This window comes from Oryctolagus cuniculus, chromosome 10 (genome assembly GCF_964237555.1).
Source record: "Oryctolagus cuniculus chromosome 10, mOryCun1.1, whole genome shotgun sequence".
Lineage (NCBI taxonomy): Eukaryota > Metazoa > Chordata > Mammalia > Lagomorpha > Leporidae > Oryctolagus > Oryctolagus cuniculus.
In genome coordinates this window covers 6,401,616-6,417,019 of record NC_091441.1, presented here as the reverse complement: position 1 = coordinate 6,417,019, position 15,404 = coordinate 6,401,616, and positions in this window count along the sequence as shown.

Genomic DNA, 15,404 nt, shown 5'->3' with positions numbered 1-15,404 from the left:
GACCAAGTCACAATTTGAGACCTGATGCTTATTGGCTCTTAGTGCAGGGAGCAAAGTTTCATATATGTACAAAAGCATTTCTCTATTTGCATCATAGCGATCAGCACAAATTTACCTCATATCACTGCACTCTAAACTTAACTGCAAACAAAATCATTTTTCATTTTTCCTCAGAAAGATAATTTCCTCCTCCTTTTTTGTAGTAAATTCCACATCCGTTGGCTGAAACTGCGTTAGTGTTTACATTTGCCAAGTGAGGACAACTAATGAGGCTGGCAAATAAGCAAGTATTTTTGCAAGTCTATTGTATATCTTTCAAGATAACACGATACTTATCTACTTAAAAAGAATAATTCTTTATTTTCAAGCACTTTGAAAAACTCTCCTTTCTTTATGTTTGTCATTGCCAAATTTTAAGTGCTTTTTGTTCATAGGAGAATGTTTCATTCAGGAATATTAAAAAGCAAAATAAAACAATAACTTACAGGAAAGTGCTAGCACAGCTGGAACATGGCACTGTTTTTCCCTTGCCATACAGGTTTTCCATATTTCCTACTGATACTTGATTATTGCATCTGAAAATCTAACCAACCATTTAATAGCACATAATGGGGTAGTGTAAGTCAGTAACTGGAGCTAAATATAGGCAACTCTTTGCTCTGAGTGAGCTCAACAATAGACTTGAATTTGGAGACAGTCAAGAATGCGAGGAGGAAAGCTAGAAAGGAAACATAATGATGAGATACCAACTTTCCTTTGCCTGATTGCTAAAAAAGATTATTATTCTTGATGAAAAATAAGGGGCCATGTTATGCGCCACTGATGTCATAACATTATGAAACAATAAAATGAAACTCTAAGCATATACAGATAAAATTCTAAACACAACAACAATATAGATCTAGAGATATAAATAGGTGTGCATATTTGTCATAGATAAGAGATAAGCATTGAAAAACACTGTTTTGTGCTGCTATGGAGGGTTGGAATGACACACAAAGTCTCCTGGCACAGCAGTTCCTATCCAACAATGCATTATACTAATGAAGGTAAAATAACAACACAACACACCCCAAGTCTGCAGCTGTAGGCTGCTGAAGATCCTTTCTCAGAGTGATGTGGCAATCCACATCAACGCTGATACAAGGCATTTTTCTGTTTTTATCACATGATTATTATATACCTGTATGTGTCCTCTCTCCTGACAGCTACATCCATACATCCACAAATATTGTGCATAGTAACCAATCTTGACGGAACAGGAATCCTTTCTAAAAATGTTTTTAAAGTAGAGGTCTGTACAGAGCAGAAGTCTTCACAGCCTGCAACGTCCTATGTTTACAGGGGATCTGGTTAGGGTCAAATAAAGCCGAAAGCGTCTCTGGAGCCCAGTGGACGTTTTACAGAACCCATTTTGGATAAAATATTAGCAAATAAAAAAAAAAGGAAGTGAGAAGGAGAACAAGTTTGAAAGAGCTTTTGGTGAATAGTTACAGTCAAAAATCATGTATGCATTTTGACAGTTCCTGGTCCATGACAAGATAAACCCTTCTGATATATTTGTGGAGAGAATCAATTAAATTTTGCATCTGTGTTGTATGTACCACATTGTGTTTAGTATTAGGAAAAATACTTTAAAATAACTAAACCTATATCTATTGTACTTATTTTTTAAAGATTTATTTATTTGTTTGAAAGTCAGAGTTACAGAGAGAAAGGAGAGAGAGAGAGAGAGAGAGAGAGAGAGAGAGAGATCTTCCATTTGCTATTTTACTCCCAAAATAACTACAACAACTGAGGCTGTGCCAGGCTTAAGCCAGGTCTCCCATGCAGGGAAAGAGGCTTAAGAATTTGGCCGTCTTCCGCTGCTTTCACAGGTGCATTAGCAGGGAGCTGGAAAGGAAGTGGAGCAATAGGGATATGAACCAATGCCTGTATGGGATGCTGGCACTGCAGGTCATGGCTTAACTCCCAGCACTACAGCCTTGACCCTCAACTGTACTTATTGAAAATACATGAGAAAAAACATGCAGTGTCACAACTGTATTGTAACAAGAAGGGTTTACATCAAGTCTGAATCACATTTACAATTTACTATGTTAGGTGTTAGTTTGGAGCTAGAAGTTTGGACTTAATAGCCGTAGGAATCATCAAGTTCCAAACGTGAATCAAACTTTTCTTCTATGTTTTTTTGGCTTTGTAACTCTGTTGTTAAAAGCCAAAAAGAATCAATGAAAAAGAAAATGGTGGAAAACATTATTCTTTTAAATATTATTAAATAATATTCTATATTTAGTAAAAAAACTCATAAGGAATGTGATTGTGATTCTTTGAGACACAGAATGCCTATTTATATAAATTTCAGAAAATACAGGAAATTATCCACAAGTTTGCCTTTTCCCCTGAAAAGACCCCATTAAAATGTGTAAAAGATGATGTAAGATTACTTCAAAAATTAAAGGAAAAACAGAATTAAAATATAAACTTTGCTGCAAAAAAATTGAAATTGATGCATAGATTTTTTAATAGCACTCATGTTCCATGAATCATTTAAAGAGCTCTCATGTTAAATTTAGAGCTAAATTATAGACCTTTGGTCCCCTTATATTTGGCAAAGAGCATAGTCCCTGTGTCTTCACTATGGCTTTTTCTGTTTGACAACTTTCTAGCATTATTAATATAAAAAGCAATTTAGCTGGGTTCATTAGGCGCAATGAGAAAGCAAAATATAGTTGAGCACCATTGAAAAATCCACTAAGCATTGATATGGTTGTTGTAGATACTCATACTGATATGTTGAATAATGTTCTTTAATATGCTATAAGCTTTCAGATATCTTACTAATACATGACTAGTTTTTTTTTTTTTTTTAATAAAAGAGAAAAGGTATATTTAAGCCCTCAGTTTCGGAGGTTGACGTCCAAGATTGGATGGCCCCATGGTTTACCCTCTGATGTAGGCAACCCATGACAATGGCAGAGCCCATGCAGAGGAAGGTTAAATGACAAGCCAGGAGGTAGCTAGAGCAGTTGGGACATCTCAGGTCTTCACAATGAATCTTCTCGTGAGAACCGTGTTCCAGGAGCATGTCCACAGTGATCGGAGAGCTCCCACAGGCTCTGCTCCTGTTCAACGCAGTAGCTCACTTTCCCATGTTCGTGTCCTCATGAAGAATGCACCAGCTCTGCTAGTTCTAATTCTTTAATAGTCTCAGTAATTACCACATATAAGCACAAATCTATAAACCATGATATTCATGTAGATTTATACAAATATGTTATTCTTAATGTTTAGAAATATTAAGTGAAGTTTATCACATTGTTTATTCTTATGTTAAATTTTGACACTATAAATGAAATAAATTCATATCAATTTGAAATATAATTCTTTCTGTGAACAAATAGATATTTTAATTTGAAATTGTCTTCTGACAGCAAGTCTTCTTTTTTTAGGAAGATTGTTTCAGTTTCAATTTTTTTCTTAGCTACATACCTCTTACAGATTGACATGGGAATCCCTTAAATATAATTAATCAATAATCACTGATAAATTTTGTTTGCTGTAGCCTTTCCATTAACTTAACACTCACATCCTTTGTAATGTTTTTGTGTCGAACTCCAAGTTTAATTTTCATGGAGTAATGATATTTTCTTTTATTCATTTACTAAAAATTGTATTTGGTGATGTCTATAGCTGTAGGACATTGTGCTTGGTATATCATGGAAAGTGAGCACTATATAGGCAACAGTATATAAACCATGCCAACACAGAATCTAGTAAATTATCAAATACACATATAAACAAAAGCTATTGCAATGCTGCAAATCTATATGGTAGAAATCTAGAATATTGGGTCCATAGCAAGTATGATTTGGCTCCAAAGATCCTAACAATGTGTGGACGTGAGGTGGGGGTGCTGCTGACATCTAGTGGACGGAGCCCAGTGATGCGACTAACATCCTACAGTGCACAGGAAATTCTACCACGCAATCTACCCAGGCCAAGCACCTCCCTGGAGGTGATAGTTAAGTGAAAATGAAAAAGATGAAGAACAATGATGGCATCAAGTGGACTTAATTATCAAAGGAATAAGGTCTGGAGTCTCTGCTGTACTGAAAATTCTGAATTAAATCTCACAAGAATTGGGAATCTCTTGAAATTTCTTAAAGGGGAGAATAATGTGACCAGCGTGCCCTTTTAAAGCGCCACGATATGGAGTGTGAGGATAATACACTGTAGTGCAGACAGGGGTAAAAACAAAGACATCATGCATCTTAATAAACTATGATAGATACAGTTATCCTGACACTGTAGTCATAATACAGGTGAAAACAAATGAAAAAATTATAAATATTTGTAAGGTGGATTGTGGGGAGCAAACCGGACTAGACTGAGTTACTGGAATTAAGACTTATTCTATGCATCTGCTCTCCCACAATATGGCGCTGGGAGAGAAGTAAACAGCTTCCGCACAGCTGCCTCCAGTTCAGCTAATAAACTGTAGGACTTGCTCCTGATTGGAGGAGAGCAGCGTACTCGGCGTGTGGGCAGCCGAGTTGGGATTGGCGGAGGAGGACTATAAAGGAGGAGAGAGACGGCATGCACCGGGAACATCTATGGGGAACATCTAAGGGGAACATCTAGCTGAAGGAACACCTGTGCAGCCCCCAAGAAAGCCGGCCGGCGGTGTGCCGCTCCCCTGCGGAAGTGGGGAATGTGGCCAGGGGGAACTGCCCTTCCACGGAGGTGGAAGGGATAGTAGCCAACCCGGGAAGAACCAGCAGCAAACCCGGGGAGGGCCGAGCAGACGAAAGAACAGCGCAGGGTCCTGTGTCGTTCCTCCACGAAGAAGGGGAGCGACAGTGGATGGCAAGATTTACTGATAGAATTGGATATAGGGTTTAGAGAGATGGTATCTAGGAGCTACATGAAATCTTTTCTCTTTATATTAATAAAAATTTAAATAATAAAAAAGAAACGTTCACTGCGGTTTGACAGAGTAATTCTATATCCGTTGAATCAAATGGTAAAGAAAATGAACTTTAAAAAACAAAGAATCCAGAAATGACCTACAATTTTCTAGTTACATAAAAAATTTGGAAAGAGAAGACCTAAGTGTCTTTCATTAATTGGAACAAGTTGGGTGAAGAGAACAACAGAGAGATTCATCAGGACTTCTGTGGTTGCACTGCTCATCAAGCACACAAGCTGATGTTGAAGTGACACAGGCACACGGTGATCTGAAACTTGAGAAGCAGATCCTTGGGAATCTTATAGGACCTGAGTGGCATGGTGTACATGAAAATGGATGGGATCACACAAGGTGAAGGCAGAAGAAATGAAGGAGAGGTCTATAAAGGAATCCAAAGGAGTTTCACCACTTTTGGTCTCTAGAGGAAGACAAAGTATGAGGAATAGCAGGGCAGGGGCATTCCACAGCTCTGTGGCCTCCGGAGAAACAAGACAAAATGAGAGTTTCAGGAAACAGAATTATTGTTGAGGGCCTAAGTAAACCAAAGACTAATTCCTTGGCAAGTTATATGTGCTTCACATTCAAAAATAGGCTTCTTGATAACTTGGGTGTGTTAAAGTTTGTTCAGCAAGGTCAGACATCAGATGCAATTGAAGCAAAATGGTCACCAAGGAATTTTATTGTTAAGATTGATTTAGAAAAAAATAGTGCAAACTGGCAGAATTATGAGCTGGCAGATAACAGCAGATACCAATGGCCAAAGGAGAGAATGTTTGGTATTGCAGGACCTAAAGAACACAGTATATGAAGTCCCAGTGTAGACAGAGTTCTGCATGTGATTGTTTCAGACAAGAAGGACCTAAGCTCAAGAGGCATTATTCAGTGTAGCAGGAAGAAAAGGTGTGTTTTATGATGAGCGGGAGTTTTGAAATTTGACAGTGGGATGGAGCGGAGGTTCCTACTGGTCATGCCCAAGTATTACCACCCTCCAGCGTGGAGGATGGGTAATGATAAATGCGTGTCAGATGGAACCATCTATTTCTCCAGAATTTCCACAAATTAAGAAAGTCAATGTGCATTCCTAAGGTATCATCACGAAACAAAAAGAAACAAGACTATAGCATATAAAAGTCAACAGAAAGGCCAAAAATAGTTTCTTTCTATAGAACAAAGTGTTATAAAAATTAGCTTTATTGCGGATCTTGCTAAATAATTGTATATCCAAAATTTAAAACTCAAAATATTGAAGTACAAAACATAAGAGATTTTGAAAACTTATCAGAATAACTTGAGAACATAAAATCTAACAGTTGAAAGAAATGAAGACAATCATGATTGAAATTTTAAAATGGATTTGCTCAATATCAGATTAAATAATATATTAAGGACTTGAAAAATAGATATAAAGAAACCTTCTGGAATATTTCAGGATGAGTAAAGTATTAAATCAATGCTATGAGTACTGTAGCTGGAATCAGGGAACTTAACAATTGATAGTATACATTAGAGGATAGGAGATGTTTGAAGATACAGTGGCTGAAAATTCTTTAATCAATTTAAAACAGGGAGGACAATAAACAGTGAGGATAACAGATTCCAAGTAGAATAGAGTTTAAAAGAAACCAAGTCTTCATGACACAATATACTGCAACTGTGCAGTTCCAAAGATAGCTTAAAGGAAACCAGAAGTATTATATATAAAAAGTGATTTATAGCACAGTTCTCAGTGGCAACAATAAAAACCAAAGGCAGTGTAATAACATTGTCAACGTTTAGACATAAACAACTGTTGACCTAGAGTTGCTCATCCAGAGAAATTATCTTTAAAAAGTGAAGATGAAATAAATACTTCCATCACAACAAACACAGAAGGTTCACCTCTCTTCTATTTTCACCAGAGGAATTTATACAGAATATACTTTGATATAAAGAAAATGTATCCAGACTAAATGCCTGGGATGAAAAAAAATATGAAGAAAAATTGTAAATCAGATAGTAGATATAAACACTTTAATAATAATAGATAAGGCTGATAATGTAATTTATATGGCATTATAAAAATGATATAAACACAATGTCAGAAAAGTATGAGAACAGTGAAAATATATGATAGATATTCACATTGTAGGTATTTATGATATTTATCTACAGAAGGAATAAGGTATTTACTGAAGTTATACATTGTCAAATATGTATAGCTCTATTTTAAGAGTAACCACTAAAAATACAAAGTTTTCACATCAAATTGAGGATGAAAAACAGTTCAGGAAACTAACAAACATCACAAAATATCAATTTAGAAATGCAAAGCAAAATGAAAATAATGATAAATAGGAGTAATAGATATCACTTGGAAAGAATTTTAAATAATTCTAATTATGATAGACTCCAAAAAGTACCCCAAAGTCCCCCCATCACAGGGTGAGGATGGTCAGCAGACATGCTACTCTCTGGCTTCCAGTTTGTTTAGGTCTGACGTCAGCTGTAGACAGTTTCTGCCGAAAGCCACACTTTTCTTGGGCAACTACATGTAGCGTATGAGAGACAAAATGGAGAAGTAGTTTGTAGCTAACCAGCCCTCCAGAACAGCCCACCAGAGGGGTTAACGCTTGTGTGGCTTACATTGCAGTCTGATTTCCTCCACTTTCCAGTCCTACTTTTCCTGGAGAGCCCAGACTGTCACAGTAGGTACCTGACAGGACTGTGGGAAAATCAGCTACCGGATGAGGTTTGACTGGTAAGTGAAGACCTTTATCACTGGAGGGAGGTGCCACGCAGGCTTACCGCTAAACAAACTGCAACGGCATTGTAAAAACCTTCCCCATGTTGGACTGGGAGACCCTTTCTGTCAGAACACATGCCCTGGGAGATGTGCTGCATCGGGATTTTAAAATGGAAGAAGGAAATATTCTATATAAGATAACAGGGATAGCTGCTACTTACTAAGCATCACTGATGCACTTCCTAAACAAGTGGAAGGGCTAGGGACAAATTACAAGCAGTGAAGGCATTGAGAAGGCCAGAGGGCGACTTTTGTTACAAAGAGTTCTCTGTGCCTGCAAGGACACAGCAAAGAATGTCAATCGTGAGCCCCTAAAGTCAGTGATTCTAGTGACTGGACTTTAAAGAGTATTGAACACCCTGTCAATGCTGGCTTGTTGTGGCAGATCCAGGACTCAGCTGGAAAACTCTGGGACTATGATGTGAGGGATGGAGGATCTAGACAGGCATAACCAATTACTGTAGCTCTTAGAACTCTACAGGACCTGTGAGACTGTAGAAATGGTCTGCATCTCTCACATATTTCATCACTCGTGTGCCTGTATAGACAAATGGATTCTCTCAGATCAATCCTTACATACGGATTGATCCAAATTTAAACCCAAGCAAACCCAAACATCGACTGTAGGTACTATTCGTATCTGTTATCTGGGATACAGCAGAATAATAAGACCTCAGGTACAGACTATAAAGTCCTTGAGTTTATAAATACATTCTGTTTACTCCAACCTGGAAAGTGGATCAGAGAAGTTCCTATAGATATGGAATGCACAAAAATTCTCATTTATAGTCGTGCCCATAGGATGAATCCCATCAACATAATCAAGAAAAAAAAAAAAACTGTAATGTATTTTTCTGTCCATTCCATGTCCATGAATACTGTCTCTGATCCACCATGCAGATTGAGATAGAAAAACACAAACATTGATTATAATACATTGATAAACTTTGGATCATATCAGAAAAGCAAGAGACTGCTAGCAAGTTCCTCTCAGACACCGAGCTGGACCCACCCTTTTTATGGTTCCTGTGATCAAGCATAGTCTGGGATATAGTTGCAAAGTAAGATGCAAGCTACTGTGCCTCGCCCCTGGCATCACAAGAAAAGAAAATATTTTTTGCGATTCTAGAAAGATAAGCCACATTTAGGAATATGCCAGTCCATATGCCCACTTTTGATAAAAGATAATAAAGACTCACTGTGAAGCTATTATAATCAAGAGAGTGTTGTATTGGCAAGGGGTAAACACACAGAGCAATAGAATAGCATCCAAAAATAGACTCTTACAAATATGACCTATAGATTTTTAGAAAAATTACAATGGACTTCAGTAGAGTATAGAGCAACTTTTCAACTTATGGTTTAGAAAACATGAAATATCCATGTACAAAAAGAATCATAATAATTTCAACCTGAATGTCATATCTTATAGAAAATTTGCATCTAAAAGTAAAATTGTATAACTCTTGGAGGAAAAATGTAGTACAGAAATCTGTGGCTTTGCTTTAACCAAAACATATTAGATATAAAGACAAATGTATGATCCAGAAAAGAAAAAACATAAATATGATTTCATTAAACTTAAAAATCTTTGGTCTATAAAAGACACTTTAATAGAATGAAAACATAAGCTAGAGGTTGAGAGAAAGTAGTTGTAAAGTGCACCCAAAAAGCATCTATGTGAAATATGAGTATACACTAAAAAATCAGTGATGAGAAAACATCAATATTAAAATATGGGTCAGAGAATTGAACATACCCTCAAAAAAGAAGATATGGGCAAAAATAAGAACATAAAAATTAAAATCATGAAGAGATGTCTTGAAAATACTATAAGACTTGACAATAAGATGGCATAAAATGAACTTTTACTTAGTATTGGTCAGAGTGTAGAACATGGGAGCAAATACGGAAAATCATTTAACGGTTTCCTATTTAAAAACAAACAAAAGAAACATATCCTACTATGAAAGTGATCAAGCCCACTCTTCGGCATATTTCCAGGCTAATTAAAATTCTATGTTCACATGAAAACTTGTATGCAATTGTTTACAGAAGCTACATGCATAGTCATCTAATCTGAAAACAACCTAAGTTTATTTCAACAAGTGAACGCTTTGAGGAACCCCTGTGTGGTAAAAAGTTAAATTTCTCTCTCTCATCTCAATAAATAAATGATATTATAATGAAAATATGCAAGGGTCATTGCTTTTTGCTTTAATTATAAATATTTGCTTAGGTTAATTTTAAAATATAAACCCTTAGAAAAACGTTAAATATTCTTTAATTGCCTTGTGTTGGAACACACTAAAGAGGCTTACTAAGAAACTGCCATTAACTGAAATTCTCTCTAGGAGAGTGCCTGGTCTATACAGTTATGAAAAGTAGCAATTCATCAATGAAAATGTTAGTTTTGTTATATTAGTTCAAGTATCTTACAATATCTATGAGACTGACTAAGTTCTGAATTTAGGGACTGACATTGTGGAACAGTGGTTAAGCCCCTGTTTGTGATACCAGCATCCTATATTGGAGTTTCAGTTTGAGTCTTGGCTGCTCCACTGCTGATCCAGCTTCCTGCTAGTGTGTCTGCAAAGGTGGTGAATGATGACCCAAGTGTTTGGACTCACGTCCTTCATGTGGGAGAGCAGGATGGAGTTTCTGGGTCCTGGCTTAGACCTGGCCCATCCTGGCTATTGCAGCCATTTGGGATATGAACTACTTAGATGGATTCTCTCTCTCTCTCTCCCAACCCCTATGTCCTTCTCCCCTTAAAATGAATATATATTTTTAAAAGTTCTGAGTTTATATGAGAAATAATGCCAGCTTATAAATATTTCTTCTGTCTGTCTTAGATGGAAAAAAGTTACAAACATAATTGTATCAGTGAGGCTGGTACAATCCAATAGGCTGTGAATGGATAGACAGAGATCTATTGTAAAGAAGTGACTCATGTAGTTATGGGCTCAGGGAAGTGCAGCATTGCAGTTAAAGTTTGCAGATCATCAGACTAATGACTCCAGACAGGGCTACAGAAATCCCAATGCACAACCTGTTTCTCAGAGCAGAGAAGGCTTTGGCTGTCTCAGGCCATCAGCTGATCAGATGAGGCCCACCCATATTAAAGAGAATAATATGGTATACTCTACATTCACCAATCAAACCTTACTCACATACAGAAACAGCCTCACAGAAATACCCAGAATATCCTTTAGCCACAAACCTCACTACTGTGGCTCAATCAATTGGACATTAAAATAACCAATACAATAATAAACATATAATAGCAAAGTTTCAACAACTTACTTTATTTTACTGTTTACACTCATAATCACTTTTGTGTTTGGAGGTGTTCAAATGACAAATCCATGATAGACAGCTTTCAGATGCTAAATTATAAAATGCATTTTACACTGAATATGTGATAACAGTGCTGCTGGCAATTTTAAACTTTAAAACTATTTGGAAAATAGCAGCGCTATTTTTTGAAAACTGCAATAAACACTGTGAAGTTTGATTCTATTGCCCTATGCTGACCAGTCAAAACCAAAAACTAACCTACGAAAAGTAGTTTCAGGAAGTCTGTTTCTTTGGAAAAATTTGAACATGAAATGCATTTTGATCTACCCAGTTTTTTTTTTTTCCATTTTCCATTTCAAAAGTTTCAGATGCCTTTTCATGTTTCATCCCTATAGCAGGCAGCCTCAGATGTGTTTCATTTTAGAATTTTGAGGATCTTTGAATCCCATTATTCAAAGTAAAATGGAATGAATTGGAGAGTTATCAACCAACATGAAGTGAAAAAAGTATTTCAGAGGAAAACCTGTGATGACTTTTTTTCGAAATTTATTCAAAAAGGACCCAAGTGGCATGATCCCTCCTATGCAGAGGACCATGTTCTGTGAATTTGAACATTAGCTCTGAAGAGCTCTCTAGCAAGGCAGGCCGAGCCTACTCCATTCTACAAGTAGTGATGCAATTTATCAGCACTGCCTGTCCTCTCGCAACAAAATGAAACTCTTCTGACAGACACGGTCTCAGTTAATGGAACATTGTGAAGGTATTTTTTTATAAAGATTTATTTATTTGTTTGAGAGGCAGAGCTACAGAGAGAGGGACAGAGAGAGAAGTTTTCCGTCTGCTGGTTCACTCCCTAAATGACCTCAATGGCTGGAGTATGGTCCGTCTGAAGCCAGGAGCCAGGAGCTTCATCCAGGTCTCCCACTTAGATGCAGGGACTCAAGCACTTGAGCCATCTTCCACTATTCCCAGGCCATTAGCAGAGAGCTGGATCAGAAGAGGGGCAGCTGGACCAGAAACTGGCCCCATATGGGATGCTGGCACCACAGGGGGAGAATTAACCTGCTATGTCACAGTGCCGGCTCGCTTTGTAAAGGTATTAACAATGATATAATGTGTATATATCGATATACATATACAGAGATAGATTTACATTTCACTTTTAACCGTGAAAACTCCTGGTTGTGAAACAATGCATGTTGAGGGGCCAGCACTGTGGTGCGGCTGGTTAACGCCCTGGCCTGAAGTGCCAGCATCCCATTTGGGGGCCAGTCCATGGCCTGGCTCCTCCACTTCTGATCCAGCTCTCTACAATGGCCTGGAAAAGCCAGTGGAAGGTGGCCCAGGTCCTTGGGCTCCTGCACCCACATGGGAGACCTGGAGGAAGCTCCCATTGCGGCCAACTGGGGAGTGAACCATCGGATGGAAGACTCTCTCTCTCTCTCTCTCTGTGTAATTCTGACTTTCGAATAAAATAAATGAATCTTTTTAATTAAAAAGGGCTTTATCCTCTTTTCTAAAACACAGCTAGCACTGAGGCTTCTTGCATATGTGCATATAATCCACAGTTTAGCTGAACTTCAACTGACAATCAAATTGTCTAGGTGTTTATAACAACACCTTGAAGACAGGCATAGCCATAAGGAGATCTGCATTGGGAAAGGGAGTTTTGTAAAGGAAGTATGCAGTTTGACAATTATTGAATAAGTTTGGAGAGATAGTAAGTGATTTGATATTTTGCACCTGATTTATCTGTGAATAAGGAGCAACTAAACAAAATGGAAAATACATATTTATATGAGCTGCATGAATTTAGCAAGTTGAGCTGTTATTTCAATGTTCAAATGGAAAGTATCATACAGTAAAAGAAAGAGCATTCTCCCATTTTTGTTAATGAAAGAAAATGCTGTCTGGTATTCACAAAACTGAGAAGGAAATACTTAGATTAATCACGATGATGTTGCTGCTGCTGATGACAATGACAATGATGATTGTGATGGTTCGCATACATAAAAAGCTATACAAAGGGCAGTGTGCTAGTAATTGTATAGAAACTTAAGCCTGTAAGAACTCCAAAGCAGGTACCTACAGTGTTCTTCGTGGGACAATCTCTCCCTCAGACCCTTATTTCCCTGGTAAGCAAACCAAAATTTGTTCAGATAGCAAAAGAGATCCTTTGATTTCAGGTACGAAATCCAGTCCAGAATAATAGTGCTCAGCCCAGCATGGAAACTCTTCCTAATGATAGCTTTAAAGGCTGAGTGTGAGACCAGCTTCAGCTAAAAGTGGGGATGGAACTCCTCTGGGAATGCTTTTCCTTCGTAGATGAAAAAAAGCCACGATAACACAGATTGCTCTGAAGTCCTCTTCTATCCTAAACATAGTTGTGATATCTGGATTGGCAGCAGCCTAGGTTTCTGTATCCTGAAACAATAAGTCCCCTTGATCAGATGGAGGAAGCCTGGTGTCTTGATGCAGCTGTGGATTACTGGTCTTAGACCATCTCTCCTCTAAATTTTTGTATAGGAAAAAATGGACAAATCCTTATTTAGCAAGCCTTGCCAGATTTTCAGTGACAACAGAGAAAATCATACTGAACTGATACAATTGCCTTATTGTTTCTGTAGCAGTAGACATTTTCTGGCTACAAGCAACAGAAAGCACCATTCTGTCCTAAGCAATAAAGACGATCATCCATGATAATATGCGGTCTAGAGTCCAGCTTCCCAGATACAGTGGTGGTACAAGGCTACCCAGGGTCCATGGCTGTGTTCCACAAATGCAGTGTTCTGAAGGAGTCACCTCATCAGCCTCATAGCAGCTGAGCCGGCTGTGGGCAGCAAGTTCCACAGATCCGGTCATCAATGGTGCGTGATTGACAACTGCTATCATCTTATGTCTAAGCTATGAAATGGACTGGAAACCTTGGCCCAGTGCAGGGGCCAGCAGGATCACCTTCTGGGTCAATGATGGAGGACTTCAGTTATCTTGCCCACCCATGCACTCCTCTGCCACCCTGAATGCTGGCTTTGTCCTTACATTGATCGTAAAATGTCACTATAGTTACTGCTGTCACATTCAGATAGGACTGAACTTCCCTTGTGGAATCAAAAAATTATTTTCAGAAATGACTCAGTGACTTCCTTATGTATTGAAATGCAATGCCAGTTTTCTGGTTTATTACACCTCTGTAATATCCAGAAAAGCTACTACTCATATTATGAACTTGAAGCAGGTGTCTGGTGAAGACAGCCCTTGGGATACCCACTTCAATATTAAACTGCCGTGTTCTGCTCTTGGCTTCCTCACTTCTAATCCAGCTTCCTGCCAGTGCACACCCTGGGAGGTAGCAGGTGATGGCTCAAGTAGTCAGGTCCCTGCCATGCAAGTCAGAGACTCAAATGGAGTTCCTGGCTTTGGCTTGGACAAATTCAGGGAAAATGTGTGTTTTTGGGGGTGGGGGATCAACCAGCAGATGAAATCTCTCTCTTTCTCCCTCTCACCCTCTCTCTCCACTTCCCTCCACCTTTCTCTTCTCCCTCTCAAATAAAATGAAAATTAAGAATGCATGTTTTTAAATTTTTTTCTTGGAACTCTTCCCTGATTAATCTCTGTCTTTAAGTATCTATATTTTATCCTACATTCCCTTGAAAGTTCATCTATCATGTAACTGATAATTTAGTTAGTTTATGATCTGGTGAATCTTTGCTGTTAATGTGCCACCATGATTAATTCCCACGGAGACATTTAGAATCCTCCCATGTGATTGGCTAGGAACTACCGAATAAAGATCCCATTGGTTTTCCAGTGCTTTGTCCTTTTTCTTTCCTTCTTTTTTTTTTAATTTCTCCAGAATCAATGTCTTAGTCTAAGTATGATGGACTCAGACTGGCTTGAGTTTACATCTACTATTAGCCACTTCTTAAACGTGTAATTTAAGGCAAACCTGCTCTCTGAGCTTTGGATTCTTCCTATGTAAAGTGAGTTAATGGGACTAAGACATAAGGTAAGCATAGAAAGCTTTAGAAGGGCATCTAAGAAACTAAAATTTAGCTATCTCTACTTAGAATAAAAGTTCTATCAGCAGAAAGTGTGCTAAAATTTTGTTGTGTGCAGTATCCAGCAGACTGCTATCATTATTATGTTATTATTATAATCTCTTCTATTGTTATAATACTTTCAGTGTCAGCTCAGTTTTATTATTATGTAAGGTAAAGCAATGACCTTATAAAACTAGCATTTCAAATATCTTCAATAATAACATATTTTCTCCTCATTGAAATTAAAATATCCAGAGCTCCTTAACCATCTACACTAAAATTAGAGCCTGTTTTATTTTCTCCATTATTT